This window comes from Diuraphis noxia, unplaced genomic scaffold (assembly GCF_037042655.1).
Source record: "Diuraphis noxia isolate RWA-SAM2 unplaced genomic scaffold, SU_Dnox_SAM2 contig0004, whole genome shotgun sequence".
NCBI classification, from domain to species: domain Eukaryota; kingdom Metazoa; phylum Arthropoda; class Insecta; order Hemiptera; family Aphididae; genus Diuraphis; species Diuraphis noxia.
In genome coordinates this window covers 64,141,027-64,164,052 of record NW_028301714.1, presented here as the reverse complement: position 1 = coordinate 64,164,052, position 23,026 = coordinate 64,141,027, and the positions used below count along the sequence as shown (strand labels likewise).

The 23,026-nt window shown below is 28.1% G+C and overlaps 1 protein-coding gene across 3 annotated transcripts in view; it reads left to right on the top strand.

Annotated features, from left to right (window-relative positions):
- Positions 1 to 23,026, top strand: part of LOC107163023 (uncharacterized) — a 319,729-nt gene that overhangs the window by 130,802 nt on the left and 165,901 nt on the right. For 2 of the 3 annotated variants that reach the window (XM_089225839.1, XM_089225837.1), the window contains exon 3: positions 971 to 1,011. The gene's annotated coding sequence lies outside the window, so the exon portion shown is untranslated. Of the gene's footprint in view, positions 1 to 970; positions 1,021 to 23,026 lie in introns of all 3 variants that reach the window. The other variant, XM_089225838.1, reaches the window with a different exon arrangement.

Below are 23,026 nucleotides of genomic sequence, written 5' to 3'. Positions count from 1 at the left end.
ATACTACACCTGTCACATTAGACAATGTCCAATTTCCACTTATTTTGTATTCGTACCTGTTCATCCACTCCATCGTAATGTATAACCAGAATAATGTTGGATAAAAAGAAGTGAAAAAAATGTTGCGAATTTTGTCATGACTGACAACTGTTCAACATAAATCAGCTAGGTTACTAAAATTTTAATTTTATTCTCACACGGACACTATAGTAATTTATTACAATTGACTGGATGCTGCATTTCTGAAGTACCTCGTATCCATTTCAAACGGCATTTACTTAATTTCACACCAATTTTTCAACGGAGTAATTTTGAATTGCACATGCAAATCTAACTATATAAATATGAAATGAAAATCTTAGTATGGGGTAAACTCTGGAACTACTTAATATATCTTCTTGATTTTTTTTTTTTTTAATGAAAAAGTACATTGTGGAGCAGATTTTTGGCATACATTTTGTACAATAAAGTTGCGGGGGTAAGAGGATAACCATACTAAAAATACAATAGTGTTACCATCTTTCCACCAAAATATATACTAAATATTAAATACTGTTGTATATTGTAATATTGGTTTCAAATCTAAGGTTGTGAATCATATAATTATTAATTAATTATTTCACATTATTTATTTTGCATTAATAGCCGGGTATTAAACGGCGGATTAAACACAAACTTTGGATCATATAGAATTGGTATTTTTAACGGGCCGCGAAGTGCACGGAGATCAGCTAGTATATAATTATATAAAGACAAAAACTAAAAAAAAACTAAAAACTTAATGATATATTTCACAGATGAAACTGACTCATTTTCTACGCACTTCAAACTTTAGTACAAAACAAAGAAAAATCAATTCTATTCTGAAATGAAAAAAAAAATTCAATATATAATCACCTTTTTATACAACCATCAAAATATTCAAAAGATTATATTATTATTGATTGTAATGTATAATATTTTGTTGCAGATTTGAAAAATGCGTTGATGATATTTGAATAACGAAACATGGTGAGTAAAGTACGTTTATTATATTAGGTATGGGAGTATAATATTGTATATTATTGGATCAGTTTGTGAGATAAATCCAAGCTCTATATAAAATATTAAAATTTAAATATTTCTTTATTTTATTTCAATATTTGACTACCTATAAAATATATTTTACTAGTAGGTATTCTAAATAAAGTGTCACTTTATTTTTATAAAAGACAATTTATTTTTAATCTTAATTTATATATTCTGATTTACTTTAATGTTTTGATCATAAATAAAGTTTATAGATTTAAAAAATATGAATAATATTATTGTAAACTGTTGTTAAATATATAAAATATTACGTCATATCAAAATACGTCATGTCTAACACAGGATAACATTTTTGCATTTTTAATTAATCAATCAAACTATGGCTAGTAGTAAAACAAAACGTCTAAATACAATTAATACCTTAAATATATTTTTAATATTTTTACTTTTCTATATGTTTTAACATTCACTGAACTGTGGTTAAATATAATTTTTTTTTTTTATCAATTATCCCACGGCAACTAAGGCCATTGGGAAGTGGGTGGTACTGTAGGTTTATGGAACGGTAAGGTGTGTTACACGTGGGTGAGTTTTGGCAGAATTTTTATTGGGGCACCCGTAGGTTTCTGTCATGCCCCAGAGTGGGGGATGGCGGCACTTGTTCTCTGGACACCGTGACTTGCCCGGAGAAAAATGTCGAGGATCGAACCCGGTCTGGCTGAGTCACAGCTGACGTGTTAGACCGCTCGGCCACCTCGTCCTCTAAATATAAAATTATAGATTGTCATTATTTTATTCAATAGTTTTTAATGAATATTCAATTATAATAAAAATAGTATGGATATTTAATTATTTACTATCAACATTTTTTGTTTTCATAAATACGACACCAACAGCAGCAACAATACGTATCTCATTTTGGGCAAAATGAGATTTATATACCAAAATATTTGAAACCTCCTTGCGCATAAAATTGTTTGTTATCATGCACGTTATAGAATCATTAGTTTCCCGCCAAAAGTGATTTCAGTGAAAGCACGTATCGTAAATTTTCCTGTGATAACACGTATTTGACAAATTTTACACGGTGGATGTAGAACGTTCCTTAAAATATCTGCGTTATTAATATATTATTAATTTGTTATTGATTATTAACTTATTTAATATTCCTAAACTCAGTTAACATTTTGCATAATTTAGATACGTGTTATTACACGTATATACAATTTATATAAACTTCATTGTAATTTGTAGGTATACACTATGTACATTAACAAAACATTTCATTGCCTTTTGACTTTGAATAATTTAATAACTTATATTTTTAATGTTTCAAGTACTGAAATAAAGCATTTAATTGTTATTATAACGTATTAACTACCCATAGGTTAGTCATATTTTTTAAAACAATCTTAAGATTTTGTTTATTCACTGAGATACGTGGTTTTACATAATATTATTTTTAAATTTGATTTTACCCAAACCTATAATAGTATTTACTGCATATAGTAGCAGATCTGCTACAACACATATATGTGGATATTTAATACGTTGGGCATACATTGTATTGCATAAAATATGTATATTACTAATCTACATACATCACAGTATTGGTATAAACTTAGTTTTTCAATAATATGACAATATTTATGTATTTATTTAGTGTATAAAAGTTGGCAGTCGTGTGTAGTAGCATAGTCTGAAAACAGCTGTTATTATTGTATGTTTTCTACGTTACTTTTGTTATCAGACTAATGAAAAAAATTTCTTCTAGTTGCGTTCAATAATTGTTTCGTTTATAAATTGTGTTTATAATTTATTTTCCTTTATAAATTTTGTTTTTATACTATTTTTTGGACCTTTTCTTATTATAATAATAACAAAATAATTGTTTGTAATGGCCAAAAAACTGTCTGATAGTTCAATAGAAAATCTTTTGTTTTTGGATTTACCTAGTGGATCTGAAGATGAACCAGAAGATGGGGATGTTGACGAAATTTGTATTGATGACAATTTGAATTGTTTAGATATGGATGATAACGATTTTCTAGACATAAATTGGCCATGTGTTGATAATGATATAATGGTTCCAGTATTAGAGGTAAATCAACAAAATATTCAAAATAATCCTATCATTATTAATGTTCCTCCTGCTTCTTCTTTTGAAAATTCATAATCTATATCAAATCTACAACCTGTTCATTCATCTCCTGCTATACAAGTGACTAAAAATACCGGTCAGTAATCTACTCAAAATGATAAAACAATTTCATCATCATCTAGCATCAACCCAGCACTAAAAGTTATATCAAATAATAAAAAAAAAAACAAAATTTTTATCCTATTAAAAAGGTCATTTTGAAAAAAACCACATTTATTGATCCCACAAATGTTGAATTTACTAAAAATTTAGAATTATCAGAAACTTTTTTGAACTTAGCAACACCACTAGATTTTAGATTCTGAGCGGAGCGATGAATGTATTGATTTTACCATGATGTGTGTTTTTTTTTTTTTTTTGTATGTGTCTATCATCACGTTTTGGGGCAGTAAATAAGTGCTTCGATTTTCGACTTCAGTCCTCGGTCAATCAGAAAGTGTATCTGGTTTGTACTTTGAAGGGTCAAAAGCAAAAAATTTTTAATATTTTTCTAAATAATCGAGAAAAACAAACTAACATTTAAGGGGAAAACGGGAAATTTTACGCACACTAATTTTTCGACAAAATCGATTTTGGTTTTTGATGTAACATTAAAACAAATGACCAAATTTTCACCGAATATTTATATAAGTATATTCTATCCACCATACAATTTTCATAAATTTTCGACTTAAGTTGAACTATTCATAGGCATTTGAAATTTTCGATCATTATTAGTTTTTTTAAAATTAATATCGATAAAAATGTATTTGTTTGGCAGAAAGGCTTGAAAATTTAATATAAGGCTCTTAACATATTGTTACAATAGCAGTTTAAAAATAAAAGAAATGCTTAGTCACAATTTTTTTTTTTATAAGCATTCAAAGTTTGAGTTTTGACAACATGTGTAAAAATCACGAAAATCACGAAAATTCGCAAATTATTTTAAATTAGAAATTCATAAAAAGTTTTCTTTTTAAATCTAAGATTTGAAAAATTTTAATAATCTATAATATATTCTAGACAGATAAACCGTCTTCGCTCAAAATCGTTTTTCGTATACAATGATATAATATCATTGGTTTCAAATTTAATTCCATCCATTACGGTAACCCACTTGTAACCTACTGTACAGCAGAGCGACATCCACGACTTACCCGCCTTTTTTAGGTTACTTTTTCACTTCAGATCTTATGAATCATATTTGTGAACAAACTACTAAGTATAGTGTTTTAAAAGATCCTAGTAAACCATTCAATATAACTGAAACTGATTTAAAAAAGTATCTTGGCATTTGTATAATGACTTCTATTTCACATGTTCCCAATATTCGTCAATATTGGTCATCCAATTTAGGAAACTCAGTTATAAAACCAACCATGACATGATATTGTTTTTTCGCCAATTCCTTCATTTTGCTGATAATAATAATTATATTCCACCAAACTAAGCAGGACATGATAGATTATATAGAATAAGACCTATACTTGAAACTCTTAGAAAGAGATACCAATCAATACCCATTGAAGAGTCATTGTCAGTAGATGAACAACTTTGTGCTACAAAAGTCAGACATTTTTTAAAACAATATATCCCCATAAAGCCTCATAAATGGGGATATAAACTATTAGTATTAGCTGGTGTATCTGGATTTGCATATGATATAGAGATTTATAGTGGCCAAGAAAATAATGTTGAAAACAGGTTAGATAAAGAACCAGATTTAAGGCCAAGTTCTAACATAGTTCTAGAATAATACCATCAAATTGTAATCATAAAGTATATTTTGACAACTATTGTACTTCATTGCCCCTAATGATATATTTAAAAAGTAGGGGTATATTTTCATTAGGTACAGTACGCAGGAATCGATTACAAAATGTACCATTTCCTTCGGAAAAAGAAGTTATGAAAAGTGATAGAGGAACATCAGTTGAATGCACAACAAAAATACAAGGCACAAAAATAAGTGCAGTTGTTTGGAAAGACAACAAATTAGTTTCATTACTCTCTACATATGTTGGGGAACAACCAAAAAATGAAGTAAAACGATTTTCTAAAACACAAAAGAAGTCAGCTAAAATTGCATGTGTCCAAATTCTATCATTGTATATAATAAACATATGGGTGGTGTTGACCTACTAGATGTAAATATTGGTAGGTACAAAATAAAAATGAGGACCATAAAGAGGTATATGCGTTTATTTTATCATCTATTGGATGTAACTATTGTTAATTCTTGGATTCTATATAAAAAAGTATTTGAACAAAAGAAGTTAGAAGGAAAGCCAATGTCTCTTTCTTAATTTAGAGAAGATCTAGGCACTTCTTTGTGCACAACTGGTAAAATAATTACTCCTACAAGAGGAACGCCTTTAAAAAGCCCTGATACATCACCTAATATTTCTGATCGAAAAAGAGTTAGAACTGTTAATCATATTCCAGATAGTAAAAGGTTTGATCATGTAAGTCACTGGCCAGAATGGAATAAAACAAGACAAAGATGCAATTGGTCAAATTGTAAAGGTTTTAGTTTTGTTCACTGTTCAAAAAGAAAAGTGCAAAAAGAGTTTATGTTTTAATAAGAACAAAAATTGTTTTGTTAAATATCATTTATTTATTTATTCATAATCACAAAAGAAACCAAATACCAATTTATTACTACATAATAATTTTTATTATACAGAAAACTGTTAAACAAACATATTTCTATTTGTTGATTTAATGACTTCAAAAAGATTTTTCACATTTATATACATATTATAATATTGTTTTTCTATTAGTTGTTTTGTATTATTTTTTTTTTTTATTCAAAGATTTGATTTTACTTATTGAATTTTTCTTTACTAATAAATTGTTACTTACATATAATGTTTATTGTTTATAAAATTGTTTATTAATTTTTTGTTGACATCATATAAATAAATTGTTTTCACATTCATGTAAAGTATAAAATATATGATATTGTTTTTCTATTATTATGTATTATTCTTTATTCCTTTCAAAGATATTTATTAACATTTAGTAGCTATTTTCATATATTTTTAAAATAAAGATAATAGTATTTATTTTCTTTAATTTCTATAAGAGACTGCATTTCAAATTTTGTGTTGTTACAGAGCAAAAATTTAAAAAAAAAAATTGAGTTCAGTACTATACAGTGCTATTTAGAAATTATATTGGTACTTCGTATACATATAGTTGCAAATATGCAACATGAACTTAAGTTTAAATTTGAGTCTTAAAAAAATAAAAATTAATTTTTTAGTTATTTTTCTCAAACTAAATGAGTATAAAGTAATTTAAAAATAATAATTTGTTTTGATTTTAAAAAGTCATGCAATGAAGGGAATTTAATATAAACCTATTACCTAACTTTTTTATAAAAGTTTTTTAGCTATTTTAAGTATAATATTTAAGCTTAATCCTTAAATTGTACCAAATAAATCCAAAGACTGGAATAGATTCTATAAAATGTATTGATACTTTTTTGTTATTATTTTGTTAAAACATTGTAACTGTCTTGAAAAGTAAAGTTATGATAATTCATCTTTTATATTTTTTTTAAACTTCAGCAAAATATTTTTCTCTCTTTTACTTACGTGGTCTTCACATTATTATTTTATGATAATTCAGGGATTTTTTTTTTATAATAACACGTATTTCTAAATTGAAATACCACGTATCTTATTGTGATGTGGCTAATTACACGTAAGTGGATTTTTCAGTAAATAATACAACTTTTTTCACTATTAGTTAAAAAAAAAACGTTGTAAAACTACTTAGATTAACAGAATAAATCTTGAATCTGGTCAATTAAGTATAAATTACTAACTTATTTAGTTTATTGTCTCTCCTGAGAAGTAACAAAAATGAGATACGTGTTATAGCTGTTAATGTAGCGAATTATTTTAGTGAAAAATTCACACATTTTTGTCGTAAACGACTATAAATTTGTCCTTACATTTAGGAATATTAGGAACCATACAAATATTCGGTATATATTTACTTGGAATAAATGTATTTAAAAACTTACATTTTGTTACTATATTGGACTTTTATTTATTTATTTTTATTGAACAAAAATATTAAATTAATTAATGTAACACGGCGCATTGGTTATGCAATATAGCTACACGAGTGCCACACAAGTATGTCTATTAATTTATTAATTTCTTTGGTAGTAATATGATATTAAATAAGCATTTATTTTTTGACGGTTCTTCGTATTATTGACGGCACATTTGCAGTCTTTTTATAAAAATATATTTCATTTAGATGTACTTATATTTCATAAGCCAGGGAAAAGATAACTTTAATCACAGTAAAATTCTTAAAGTCATATTTTAATATGTGAATTCAGTTTTTGTCGTATTTATTATTTAAAATGTTGATTAGAGAACATAATAGGTAGTTACAGTAAAACTATTTTTCATTTTTCTAAGTTTATGCACGTTACGTTATCGTGACTCTTTCCTCATAACCCTTCATAGATGGCTGGATAATAAAATAAATATAATCATATTATATAGTACAATATTGTATCATTATTAAAATATTATGTTCGGTGATATCAGTGATATTCGATCGTATGCTATGTATATATTATGTAATATATAAACAGATTATGAGTGTATTCACTTTTCAAAAGCATATCGTTTGATACAAAAAGCATATCTAAACTTTTTTACGCACAGGTTTATTTTTGTATCCGTACGAGGAGCTTCGACATTTTTGTTATTTGTCACCGTCTATTTACCATAAAGTTTAAATTGTTTTATGTCTTGATAAAAACGAAATATATCGCCATTCGTCCCATGCACATTGCACATCATAGTTCGGGAAACAAGGTCACACTTCCCTGCTGGAGCTCGCATGATTGTCGTAGTCTAATATGCACGCGCGCCGTGACCGCGATACGTGATCGACCGATGCGAATAAAACCTTCAAACATATAGCCAAGTTTAGCCAATACGTGTATCCGTACCTATGTAATATTATGCATTATGTATATACAATATTATGATATTATATGATACACGGATGGTGACTCGATTGTGTGACCAACCGTATACCAAAAACGACCGTGAACAATAATAACGGTAGTTACTACTATGGAAAGTTCAACGCACGACAGTGGAGGCGCAGTTGTCGGCTGTAGCGATGCTGTGCGCGAGTTATATTATTATTATTATTATTACGGTTACGGATCGCCAAAATGTTTTACGGCACACTACAAACAACTGCAGCTTAGCACTATACACGCGAACGACTCGTGGACTGTATTATAATATAATAATATAATAACTATAATAATTACTCGTCGACGGATGCATTTTACGCGTCTCAAGCACGCCTTCGTTCGGGCTAACGACCGCACTAAAGTAAGTTGTAGCAGCGTGCGCGGCTGTTCGATTCTCTATTGGCGGTGAGACCCACTCGACACAGGCGATGAAAACACCGAATTCGTGTTTGCAAAAACTTTAATCACGTCGTGAACTGTACCAGGGAAATTGGGGGAAATTAACAATATTATTCCATCAGAGATATAATAGGACAAACTAAACGTTTTGTGACTATTCGTTAATAAAACAAAACATACGTGTTTTTGAGGCATTCACGCGATATTTCCATCATAATATAGAAATACCAGCTATAACTCATGAAATATTCCGAGATAACTTGAGCATTATGTCCGAATTCGTTTTGTAATAATATATTTTATTGTTACTTTCATTCTCGTGGAAATTAATGTTACAATTATTATTCCACCGAACAACACGAGAACATTTATATAATATTTTCTCCGAACAAACGTAATTTTTTATAAATATAGGAGATGATTGTAAATTTAGATCTTAAGTACCAATAAGATAAATTTTAGTCATAACAGAAATACCTAATTAATGGATCACAATAATACTGTTTGTTCTCTTCACTATTCATGTAACTGTACAAATTATATAATTTTATGATTGATTCGAATCCGGCCATCTGTAGATTGTTATTATCTTCGGGTTAACTAAATATTTCCAGTGAGAAAGACCACGGATCCGTACCAATATAGCTCTCTCAATTTAATTTTGTTTTGAAATTTCCCGTGCCCACCACCGACGATGTTATATCGTATTATTATTTTAATGCCGCTTATTTTGATTATATATGAGATTTTTTGTCGTGTACGGTTCACTAAAAAATATCACCCGACAATTTAATGATATTTAATTATGTACTGTAGCAGAGGACTTTGGCGGTCAGTATTGATTTGAGATCGAACACGAGGGCTCGCAAGCATACACTAGCGCGTTCTATAGAACAAATAAAGCACTGCAAGTATTACAATAATAATAATAATGATAGTAAAAATAAAATAAAAACGTACGCCGCGGAAGGTCCTAGTCGCCATCACGTCTGCCAGTTGGCTAGACTTGGTTGTTTCCTCGGCAGAAATGAAAGCGGAGTTGCGGCGTCTATGCCGAACAAAAAAGAACGGGCGCCGCCGCGCCGGATTTTCTTCGTATAATAATACTATATATATTGCCACACGAATTAGCAGCACACCTTTGCGCAATATGATTATATTATACAGAGTGATTGAACGTACAATTATTTCTGGTTATTCACGTGTCCCATACAGATAGCAACGCGAAATATCGGTGGTATGTCCTGTATGCAATACACTATGTGTATTTTAAACGAGTCGGTACACGACTTCACGAAAACCTCCTCAACCTCCTCGTTATTCACCACCACACACGTGTTAAATATAATAATAGTATACAGGACGATTGACCGTAAAAATATTTCCAGTTTTTCACGAAGCTAACACAATTAGCAACACAAATTCCCGTCGGTACTGTATACGGTGCGTATTATACATTATGTATATTTTATACAAGTCGTAATCAACTATCACGAGAACGTTTTCTTGGTACATGCACTCACCGGTTCACACATACCAACGTATAAACACGATGTCAATATCGATAAGGTTTGGTTAGTCAAAAACAAACTCTACACATATACATGCATATTAAATTGTAATATGCATGTATAAGACTTTTATTTTATTTTTTTCAGGAATTGACCACAAACAAATCAAACCAATAGTGTGTTGCTCTAAACATAAAGATTTTATTTATTATTATTACATAATGTTTATATTATATACAGAACTTACCTAAACATAAAGAAACGACAATAAATGTTTGTTATTCAATAAAATGTTAATTCCTAAGCTACTTACTAGGTATTACATATTTCATTATAATATTACCTCTTTGTTATTACAATTAATTTTGTTTATCATAACTTACTTAATACTTATCATTATTATTCTTATCACTCATCACTTTATAATCGCACTAACCGTGCAGAGCGCGGTAAAATACAGTTTAAAGAATTATATATTCTTTACATATATATGTATATGACGGCTGTGGGACTGCACCCGGATAGCAAATTTATCGGTTTTGAGTTTTTGACCATTCCGAGAGTTAGTTTGACGCCATATCGTCTCGGCCGAAACGATGGCTGAAAAACTATTCGTTTTTCTTTTTGCGTTCAGAAAACCACGAATGTTCGTCTATCCCCCACTAAAAGTTTCTAGATTATTCCATAATAATATAGTAGGTATTATAATATAATTGGTTTAAAAATGTGAACGGACTGGATGCAAGATTTCGTTTCTGTTGGATTTTTTGTAAGACTTTCGTCGTCATGGTTACCTATAACCTTCTAAGAATTTTTACCATTTAATTTCAAATAAAATTAATTATACAATATACTTTGATTTAAAGTAATTTGTTTAAAAGAAGGTGTATTTCAAAATTTCAGAATTCTTATGTTAGACATCTGAAAGCATTAAGATAACGAAAATATAACGAGTATAAGAATAAAGTGAATTTTATCAATTCATATTTAATAATTCCTTTAGTTCGGTTTATATAAAATCCACTTGTCATATTGAAAATGTAGCTACAATGAATTATCTTAATTTATCCATCATAAACCTTTGTTAAATGAAACAGATTTACAGATTTAAACAAATAACAAATGAATAACACAAAAAATGCAATAAAAATTATTCATGTTATATTTAACTTTATTTTTTGATTACTTACAATTAGGTAAGGAACTTATTATAAGGTAGCACTCTACTCGATATTTTTCAAATAACGTTTAAAACTAGAAAAATATTTTTTTTTTTCAAATTTATCCTAAATTGGGAAATATCGAGCAGTGTGCTAAGTTGTAAATTAATTATATTCAATCTGTTCATAAAATATTATTTTTTAAACAGTATTTACACAGCATCATCGTGTCGTGTCCGGCATATTTTGATGATATTACTATGTAGGTAACATAATCTTGATGGCACGTCACTTACTAGTTAAATTTATTATTCGACTCCACACGGCGTGGAACGGTAGAAACCCAGCTTAAGAGTTTAGAGTTACTATTTATGTATTCAGAACGATAATCTCAGTTCTGAACTTGGTAGATTGAAAAAGAACTACACCCGGCGACGGTTTTACATGGAAAACTATTATGTGTCTATCTTTAGTTTTTAATAGAAAAAAAAATGTCTCCCTTTACCATCACACGTGGTCTGCGCTAATACAAATAATTCACACAAATTCTACACGTTTTTAGGAAAAATATCTTGATTAAACATTACTTTCATGATTTTCAGCAAAGATAGAGTTATGTCGTTAGGTGATCTCGGAATTACGAAAAAATATATGTAAAAATATGCGCACCACACTCGTACCTATATATTTCATAAAATATGGCTTGATTAATTGAATAAAACGTAAATTGAAACAGCAAATCAAAATTCAAAAGAACAGTTTTTTAATTATAGTGCTATCACCAAAGATACAAATTATGGAGTTAATAAACCTAAAAGGTACAACACGTGACTCGTATAAAAACTTGAACATACATGATTGAAGGAATAACCAACGATCAAAATTTGATAAAGTTTTGGAAGTGAAACTTCTTATGTCGAAGTTGTGAATTGTCATATGTTACGAGAAAATAGGATCCTAATGACAATTAAAACGTACAAGGTCCAACAGTAGGTAGCATGTTAAGTTCAGGTTGAACAATCAACATGTGGATTGAATGCTCCATTTGCAATGCACCAACCTAACATTAGAGCGAGTGCTTCATTGTTTATAGCACTTTCACTCTCAAGTCGTCAGTTTTTATAGTGAAGCAACTATATACCTACAGTATTTAATTTTTCGATCAATTTTATAGTTTAGTGTTATCTATAATATTTATTATGTATTGAGAACGTGTGGTGTACATATACATTTGTATATGCTGTCAGTATGTTAGTATTATTGAAAGTTGTCAAAATAAATAATAAATTAAGTTACGACAAATCAATTGACAAATAATTTTAATCTACATCATATTATTATCTCTATGGACGTTTTATAACATTTTGATTTATTTGACACGTACCTTTTGTTAATTATATGGTTAATTTTATCGTTTAAAATTATATCATTGTTTTGATATTGAATTTTTTCTAATATTTTCTAATAAAATATTAAAAAACTTTAAGCAATTTTCAGTTTTTTTTTTTACAATTTCACAAAGAAAATATTTACCTAGAACAGTTTGAAAAACATTATCTCAAAATGTTTTCATTTTAAACGATTACAAAGTCCATCAACTAGTAACGACCACTGACTGTTTTCTCAAGATTAATTAGTTAATTTTATGAGTTTTTAATATATCAGCTTTCAATGCTTTGATAAATCAATCACAGTATTGTTTTTTTATTTATACTTTTAATTGACTATTTAAGTACAATCAATAATTCAAATATAAAATATTATAATTAAATAAATGTTTATACTTTGATAATATGTCATTTTTGATTATTTAATTTTTTTGTTAAATTATTTCATTACTATAACAATTAATCTAACAAAAAATTGTACTAAGTTACAAACTTAACATCAGAAGTTGGAAGAAACATAATACTAGGTACATCGTTTTTATATTATTTTTGCAATACTTGTCTAATGTGCAACTGTATTTTTGTTATACACGTTTATAATCCACTGATAATAATTCAACACTATACAGGTATGTCGGGATTCGGGTTTGAGGAATCTAAGGTTTCGCATGTATTAAGGTAAACGATAACAAACATAAAATAAATCAATCAATCTTTAATAACTATATAGAAATCAACACAATGACCAATCGTTAGAAATATTGCAGAAGTCGTAGGTACTATTGATTTTATACTTTGGAATTTATATTTAAACATTTTGCAAGGTTTAAGTAATTTATTTTTATCCCGGTGATAGTGCAATAATTGTATTTCTGATATACGAATAAAGTTTCCTATTTAATTTAATAACACGAAGTCGTTGGAGTGTCATCATATATTCTATAAAAACTCTGGTACGTAATGTAATATAGTTGTATATAGTTGTCTTGGAATAGATATATATTATAAATCCCAAAACTTCTTAAAACTGAATTATAAAATTAAAACTCGAAGGAATAAATAAAGTTATAAGTTATATTCCGAATTGGTATCTCGAAAATTGCAATAAAAAATGGTTGAATTAAATATTGTACAAAATATTAATTTTGAATTATAAATTGAATATTTTTATACATTTAATTAGGTACCTAGATAAAAAATAAGTTTACGATAATATGTTTGAAATAATATTTGGTGGAAATCGTTTATATTTTCTTTTGTAGCATCAAAATCAAAAATTATGTTGTTTTCTTTGAAAATAGTTTTTAATGTAGATTATTATCAGATTATATATTGATTACAGTTAGTCGTATAGCGATAAAGTTTAAATTCTATACAATTGCGACGGCCCCATAGAAATGTTATTAGTAATTATTAATATTTATGAGCTTATAACGAAGGCGTAAAAGATGTACGGTTAAATTTAAGGTAGTTTTGAAAGAATATTTAATTAAATCACTTGAAGCTAATGTCCTTTTTAGTTTACGAGTCGTCCCTCACAGCTTGCGTTTCCGCCATAGAATGATTGTGGTAAAAAGTGATTGGGAACTACGTGTTGATACGTCGCAACAGAAACTTCAATACATTTTATAAACTACTTTGTACTTAGGCACAATAATAATGGCACCACGTAGTGTTTTAAAAGCGCGCAGTTTTTACAGTTGTTTAAAATATGTTTTGAAGAGATATAGGTGTATGCGTGTGATATTAATAAAATACTATATATTTGATTTCTATAGCGTCTTGGGATAAAATAGTGGGTTCAAATATATTATATTTGTCTGAGTCACAATAGTCTGAGATTGACGATTCACGACGACCGGTGGTGTTACTCAGATTGTGAAAAAATTTTACATGACAAATTACAATATATCAAACAATGCAATACATTATAATAATTATTATCGATGTCTTCGGTGTTCCGACTAGGAAGACGTCGTTTGTGACAGCGATAGATACCAGTCAGTCACGTGGTTGAATGTCTACCAAACAGTATATATCAGTGATATATACATTGGATCGCTCTCCATGTTGGCTGACTATTCCGTAACCACCCACCTCTTTCTAGCTTTGGTCAAAGATTTTATTGCACTTGACATTGGAAAAATCATCGCTGACTGATTGCTTCTCGGAAGGTGATGAAAGAGAGCCACCGTTTCGATAACTTTATTTGAAGTATGAGCTGCGTAGATTATGTTTCAGAACCGTAGGAATGATATTATGAGCTTCGGCGTTAGAGTATTTCTCTAGTTTAACGAATACTTACGATTTGTGATCGAAATCCACGTCAATCTTTTTTTATAAGTTATAGGACACAAAGGGACGCTTCTCAAATTAAAAAAAAAAGAACATACGAATGCCTTTTCAAATGAATTACATACAATAATTTCATACCCAAGGTAACCCAGTGTCACATATTTATAATATTTTACTATTTATTTCACTACAATTAACAGCTGTAGATGTGCACTACCTTCCCTAACTTTGTCGAAAACACAGTTGTACATAGTATCGAAAAAATAAGTATATTAAAACATCAGCTAAATTTCACAAGGATATGTAAATCAAATTGAACCTTGCTCTATAAACTAATGATTAAAAACCAAAAAAAAATTATCAGTTCAAGTAACGTTCGTTCTTCGTGCATGAAAATAAAACATGGTAAAAATAATCTTGAAATAATTACTGGACAACCACTTTAAGAAAAAATAACTAATGATAGATCGTATAATGGTCGTCCACTAAAATCTAAGTGAAATCTCAAAACTTCACTACTCCCATGTAGTTAATCAGTTTGGTCATATTATAATCTACAATTTTGGGACCCCGATATACCACCTAACATCCACCCAGTCCAAGCTTTCTAAAACAATTGCGTTGCCCCACCGTGGTATAACTAAAAAAACATTATACAAAGATCTACAAGTTATGACTGTTGATGAACTTTTTCAAACTTTAATACAAATGTTTCATCACAAATTAATCTCAAACACCAACTCACTAACAAAAATATGGGTTTTCTTCTTGATTCTTGATACATTTTTAATAATAAAAATAAGCCTGCTCTTGTACTTGCGCCTAGGTAATTATAACACAATAATATAATATTTTATAAGCCTTGTTATCCCACGCAATGCCAGTGTTCTTGAAAAAAATAAAAATAAAAAATGTTTTGAAATTAATCTGTAATACTGTATTGTTGAAATGCAAAACATTATTTTATATTATTAATTATAATTCATATTGTTAATTTCATATTCCAAACCAAAAAGTTTTAAAACAATTTTCACATCCTATTTATGCTTAGATTAACAGTCTACTATTTTGAAATAATCAATTATCTATCACCATTAATAAAATATTATTTCCATGTTAACAATGTAAATTAAATGCAAATTTTAAATCAATTTTAATGACAATACTTATACTTTTTATATGTTATTAAATTTGAATAATAGTTAAAAACTTCTTTATTTGGTTGTTCATAAAATGTCAACCATCTGTTTTCTCTAATTAATATCAAACGCATTTAATACTATTTCAAATATGAGATTATTAGAGCAAAAAATATGACTCGAATAATAATAATAATACAATTTCCATTTTTTTGTTTAAGAACTTTTAAACAGTTTAAACTTCCTTACTACATCATTTAAAAACGATGGTACTAAGTATAATAATACTCATAATTAATAAATTAAATAAGAATGAAAATATGATCTAAAAGTTGTTATTATAGAATTTAATATTATGTTAATGTGTTCTGAAATTTTCGTTTATAAGTTATAACAGATAATACACAAACAAAACTTATTTGTTTACTATAAACTTCAATTTAGTTGTTTTAAAAGTTTATAAGCTTAATAATTAAAACGAATTGTATAACGTTGTGTTCATGCGAGAGTATAATATCAAAAACAATTAAATGTTTACATATTTTCATTCATTTTTACAATTAATTTTTTTAGGGGAAAATGTCATGTCCTTGTTACGCACAAAAAAAGTTTTGATATTTGAGCAATCTTTATACGAAATACATATTTTATAACACACGTTTTTGGAATGGCCAAGAAAAGAGAAAAATATTGTTGCTGTATATTTAATGATTTATATCACCATTACGGTGTCTCTTTGGACATAAATGTGTATTGTTATACAATGTAAGACATCACACTACACAAACACTTTGCGTGAGTTAAGTTGATATACCTACATCATATATTTGTATTCATGTTTTCTTAACCACATTATTCAAATATGTCATTCAATCTCCATAAACACGTGCTCGTGGAATCAATCATATGTCAAATGCCAGACATATATTATACATCATATACATCAAACATAGATAGGTCGTCGGTAGATACGTTTTATACATATAGCTTATAATAGTCATGTTCGTAACGCATCACAAATTACATAACTATGAGACACGTTCTCTATGATTTTTTTTTATTTGGTATAAAATAAACTAAAGTAACTTCTTAAGTGAATTAAATTTATTGTGCTTATTATTTAGCTTAGACAGCCTTGTTAAGTTCTCCATTGCATCCACAGTTCCAGTACTTTACATTTCATTTTCTCTATTTTTCTCCATACCAACCTTATTTCTTTTACCTGTTTCTTAAGGTCTGATTTAACTGTTAGCATCTGTTTTTATTTAAAAACACCTCTTAGAGGCCAACTATACAATGCGAAAATATTATATGTTAATAATTATGATTAATCTTGTATGTATTTAATTGTTGATAGGTATACAATTGAATATAAAGGTATCAAATTCTGTTAAAATTAAAACCTCAATTTTTATAAAGTTATACATCTAGCTTATGAAATTCATATTGTATTACCTTTCAAGTTTTTCGAACGTTTCTAAATATTTTTATCAACATTTAAAAAAATAAACTTAAACACATCAATATTTTCATATGCCAATAAATAACTTAAAATTAGTCTCAATGTTTTGAAAATGTTAACGAGTATAAAAATTATAATTTAAGTAACAGTGGATTGCTTCATGATTAATACTTTTTGGGTTACAACGATAACTATTAAATGATAATTCATGCGTGAATATTCAATTTCACCAATATTTAAATTTCAGTTAGGTACTTATAAAAAATATTTATATAATTGAATTTAACTTTTTCCTATAATTACTGTAAGAAAAACTTAAATAGAACCTTGTGCTCAAATGTAAGCTTTAGCTGCCATTTTATATTACATAATAATTTGCAAAAGTTGGCGATTTCCAGGAATTATGTAAACATTTAAACTTTCATCGTTTAAAAATATTGTGACTACCCTATACTAATGGGTATATGATAGTTTCATTTATTATATGAAAAACTCATGAGAAACTTTATACTAAATTGTTAGCTTTTTACCGAAAAAAACGTCAGTTTTGCTAAAAACTTCCGTTAATTCCCTTAGTTTATTTTTTTTAATTACCCCTATCTAAACTGAAATACAGATTAGACCTATTTTTTTTACCAGAAACCATCCTAAAAGATTGAAATTAAAGCATCTTACATTTTTACTGTTCCAAAATTTTATAAATAGCACAAAAAAATATATATATTATTAAAAAAAAGTTGATTTTGTGGGCATCACTCTGTTGTATAGTTGGTCACAAGCTGGTCACTGTAATGGATGGTGTTAAATTTGAATTTAAAGATTTTATATTATTATAATACGAAAAACGATTCTGATCGAATACCGTTTGTCGGCTAAGGATATTTTATAATATTATATTTATATTGTTATTATTACTGCTGTAGTCAGTAGATTGAATTACTTTTATTTGGATATTATCATATTTGTGTATAATAATATTCTTTAAAAGTTTCAAGAACCCATGAATAATATTTTTAGATTACAACAATGTAACTAAAATCGTTATTCTTGGTTATTTCATACGTAATTTTGTCCAAAATTGAACTGAAAACGCCAAAAAAAAGTCGTACTTGTATATTTTTAATATTTTTCAACTGATTTATAATATACCAGAAATCTTGTATTAAATTTTCAAGCTTTTTAACCCAACGAATACAATTTTATTGACATTGTCAAATAATAAAAAAAAAACTGAAATAATTTAATCTGAAAATGTCAATAAACCACTCAAAACAAGGCAAAATATTTTTCTTTATTATCGACAGTAAGTTGTTAAAATAAAACAGGAAAACTGTTGAGTATTTAATATTGTAAAAATTTGAACTTCAAACGCTCATACAGATTGAATTATAAGTAAATATTTTCTTGTCGACTAAGATAAAAACGACTTATGAGAAATTTGGTATCAAATTTTCAAATCTAATATTTAATAACCAAAGTTTTTTTTATGAAATTCTAATTTAATAAGTCCCTGTGCATAAAACAAATGTATAGCTCACTCTGCTATATTTATCTCAGTCCTATAATAATTAGCAAATCCTATAAAATCCGAGCCCTGAATTTATCATATTATATACCCTTGTTTAAAAAAGGAATATAATATAACTTGAACTTAAAAGATGAAACACGAAAAATTAATATCAATATGATCGCGCTGTATTTATTAATTATTTAGGTACTATTAAATTATATTTTAGTATAGATATTATATTTGAATGAGTTATGCAATACCTAAGTACAATTCAAGCTATGTTATAATACAATTTCTACTGTCTATATATTTGGACATAAATTTAGGTTACCAGCGTCTTAAATTATAATCGGTAGTTCATATGTACGCGTGGTGTTGAAAACATTACGGCGCCATTTTCGTATATGAATTTTGTAAAGATGCGAATCGTACTAAACGAACGTTCATAGACAAATGAACGACGCTCCCGAACGAGCACTTGATGCCGCCGTCGGCCGGTTGCAAATTATTTCGAGTAGTAGGCGTGACTTAAACGCCACGCGCTTGCAGATCGTGAAAACACCTAACAGCGCATCCTCTCGGCCGTTGCACGCGTAAACGTTTCATCCTCTTGAGTGTTATTAACAATACAAAATGCTAGTTGTAACAAAGTAATTCCCAAAAACTAAAACGGTTGATTTTTAATTAGGGTTTTTCGGGGTCAACTAAAAATAAAAACATGACCTGAAAGTAGATTTCATTTGAATAGGTTGATTAAAAAAGGAAAACAACAACAAAGACTACTACGCTAAACTGTTAAGTTTAGTAGAACAATAATTCGATTGAGCTAGAATAGGCCACTCCAATATCACCCACTCCTACTTAATCACCAAGGAACCAAAACCAATGTGCGACTCATGCAACACTCACCTTACAATTGAACACATCGTTATGGATTGCCCCACATTTTCAACCGCACGTTTTATTCTCAACAATCCAAGGTCAATCGAAGAAGCTCTCAATCAACATAACTCCGACAACATTCTTAAATTTTTCAAACAAATAGATATAGACAAAAAACTGTAAATATTAGAATATTTTACATTGTATAATAATAATAATAAGATAATCTATAAAGACAATGTCAACTTTTATATTGTATAACTATCATTTTGTAATTATAGGCTAATAATCCTAGTAATTGAAGCCTTTATGTTAATAAAAAAAAAAAAAAATAATTCGATTGTACAAAACCAAAAGTTCTCAATGTTTTCATATTCTTAATACTAATTCTATTCGACTGATATAAGACATATTAACCAATGATATTTTTCATATAATATTTTAATTGTATACGACTTTGTAATATTATTATAGTTCATAGACAATGTGTATTAATTTCTCACTCGTAAAATTTCAAAATCATATCGAATATTTTTATTTTACTTTTATATATTTATTTTTATATTTTATATTTATTTTGTTTAGACATTTTTTCCAGGAGATGAAAATTGACTAAATATTTTGTTCGTTGGTATTTGATGATATATTTTCTATAGATATTTGTATAAGAGATATTTTCTGAATTCAGCTTTATCTTAATAGAAGAAAATATAAGCGTAAAAATACTCTTAAGTTATAAGAACATTAGAAGTTTTAAACTTAATATTTGACTGTATTTATAAGTTTAAGTTGAAATTTTCAATTTTTTTTTTTATGATAGCCACACACTACTATATAAAAACGAAACAAAATACCTTCATAATTCATTAAATTAATATTATATGAAAATATAGGTAAGTACCAAAAATAATAAAATTTATTTTAGTGTTTATTTTTATTATTTATATTATAATATAGATGATACTAGGTCTGGATGCATTGTTCTAAACTTCAAGTAACAACAAGTTTTTTTTTTTTTAATTACTTAAATATAATAAAATATTAAATTATAATATATATTGTAAGTTATATACATGTTTAATAATTTTTCCAAACTTAGTGTTATAGGTATATGGATATTAAATAGTATTGCACAAAAAAAAATTCAATAAATAAAAATATTGGTTCAATATCTGAGAATTCGTTTTATTTGATATGAAGAATATAAATAAATTTTCGGCCGAGTATTTTAGTGACTAATATAGTAGTTTAACTATATTATTTTTGAGCAGGATGATAAACTATGGCGTATAGTTGAAAATAAAGCGAATATCGATGGCTGACAGCTAGAAAAGGTTTCCTATTTTAAACAATCAAATAACGCGAGGAATAAAAAAGCTACATTTCAGCATTTTCGGCGATATATAATATATATGTATGTATGTATGTATGTATAAACTATAAAAGTTGGATTATCGAAGAGGCGTTAGGTACCTAAGTGCAACCGGAAAAGGGTTTTTTTTTAATTTTTATAAAAAATACACTCGTTTTACACGATTTTTAATAGCGATTATAATATTATAATACTCGTCTGGTTGATTGGCTCCGAGAAAACACCCACTGCAGTTGACGGATATAGTATTTTTTCTCCCCGATATACATAAGTATATAGTAGGTACCTACTTGGAATATTGAATTTATTATGTAAATCAGCATCACACGATATACTGACTATTACACATATTATTATTATTATAGTTATACGTACCTACATAATATATATATAAAAAATTTTTTTTTATTATTATTAAGGCTCTAAATCCATAGTTTATTAGCCTACAATTGTATGTTAATGTAATGTGATGTTAACTGCTGAACATATTTTATGTTTTATTAATATTTAAATTTTGTTGTAGTCGCTAGGAGTTATCGCTGATCCTTGCCCCCAATTATTATATTATATTTTAACATCATAATAATATTATACGTACTGCGTACTCGTGGTACATTGCCAGACGATTTAATTCGCCCGATGTTAGCTGTGACCGCACCACCGGTATGGTTGGTTAACCTAAACCATTTACACGTGCTGAGAATCTATGCATATACATATTATACGTATATATTATATATATATATATAAGGGAATGTGTTTATGACAGTTTAGCCTTTAGGGCACATGTCCCGAGTCCGATATTTGTACCACATATAGGACGTGCGTGTGAGAGTGTAAGTGAACGTGTGTGCGTTCGCGAACCCTTGGTTCGATTAAATTTGTATTTCCCCATATCCTTCGTAACACACACACACATACGCACTAGTATGGTCACAGTTAAATCCACACTATACGTGGGTAACGATGTGAGGTGGGTGGATTGTCAAAATAAAAATACAATTTACAGCTAATGCACACGCAATAATATTTTGCAGCTTAAACGTGGGGGCCGCCAGTTTAGCTGATACGGACGGTCATCGCACACACATATATACGTTACCTATATATATACGAATAAATGTATTTCAATAAAACTACACAAATATACACTACCATACAATATTATACTCGTATGTATGTCAAAGTCTATGTTTTGTCCCGAACAATAATATCGATCAACTACGCAGTTTCTTATATTATATACAATATGCATATAGTCAATGTTAATAATTTTTGTCGACCAGCAGCAAATAGATAAATATGTATATATTTTGGTATGTATGTTATAGATATCGTGTATATATTTATATATATAAATATTTTATTTTATACGGAGAACGTCCGATTCACACTCCGCTCGATGCTCGATCTCTTGGCGATATTCATCACTAAGTGTTTTCGCGAGGAAAAAAGCAACATTATTACAACGATAATTTTTTTTTAATTTATGGTGTTGCAATTCTATTTAAGTGTAATTAAGCTACAATGACGACATGGAAATTATTGAATTAAACGTTTTTTTTTTAGCACTCATACAGTGGTAGAATTGTTGATGATTTTTGACTAGGTATAGTAATTTACTGTATCTTAAAACGACTGCAAGGGACGATGGTGATGAACGAAAATGTACGGATCGTCGTGTGGTCTTCTATGAATTTTTAAAAGCTGTCCGTG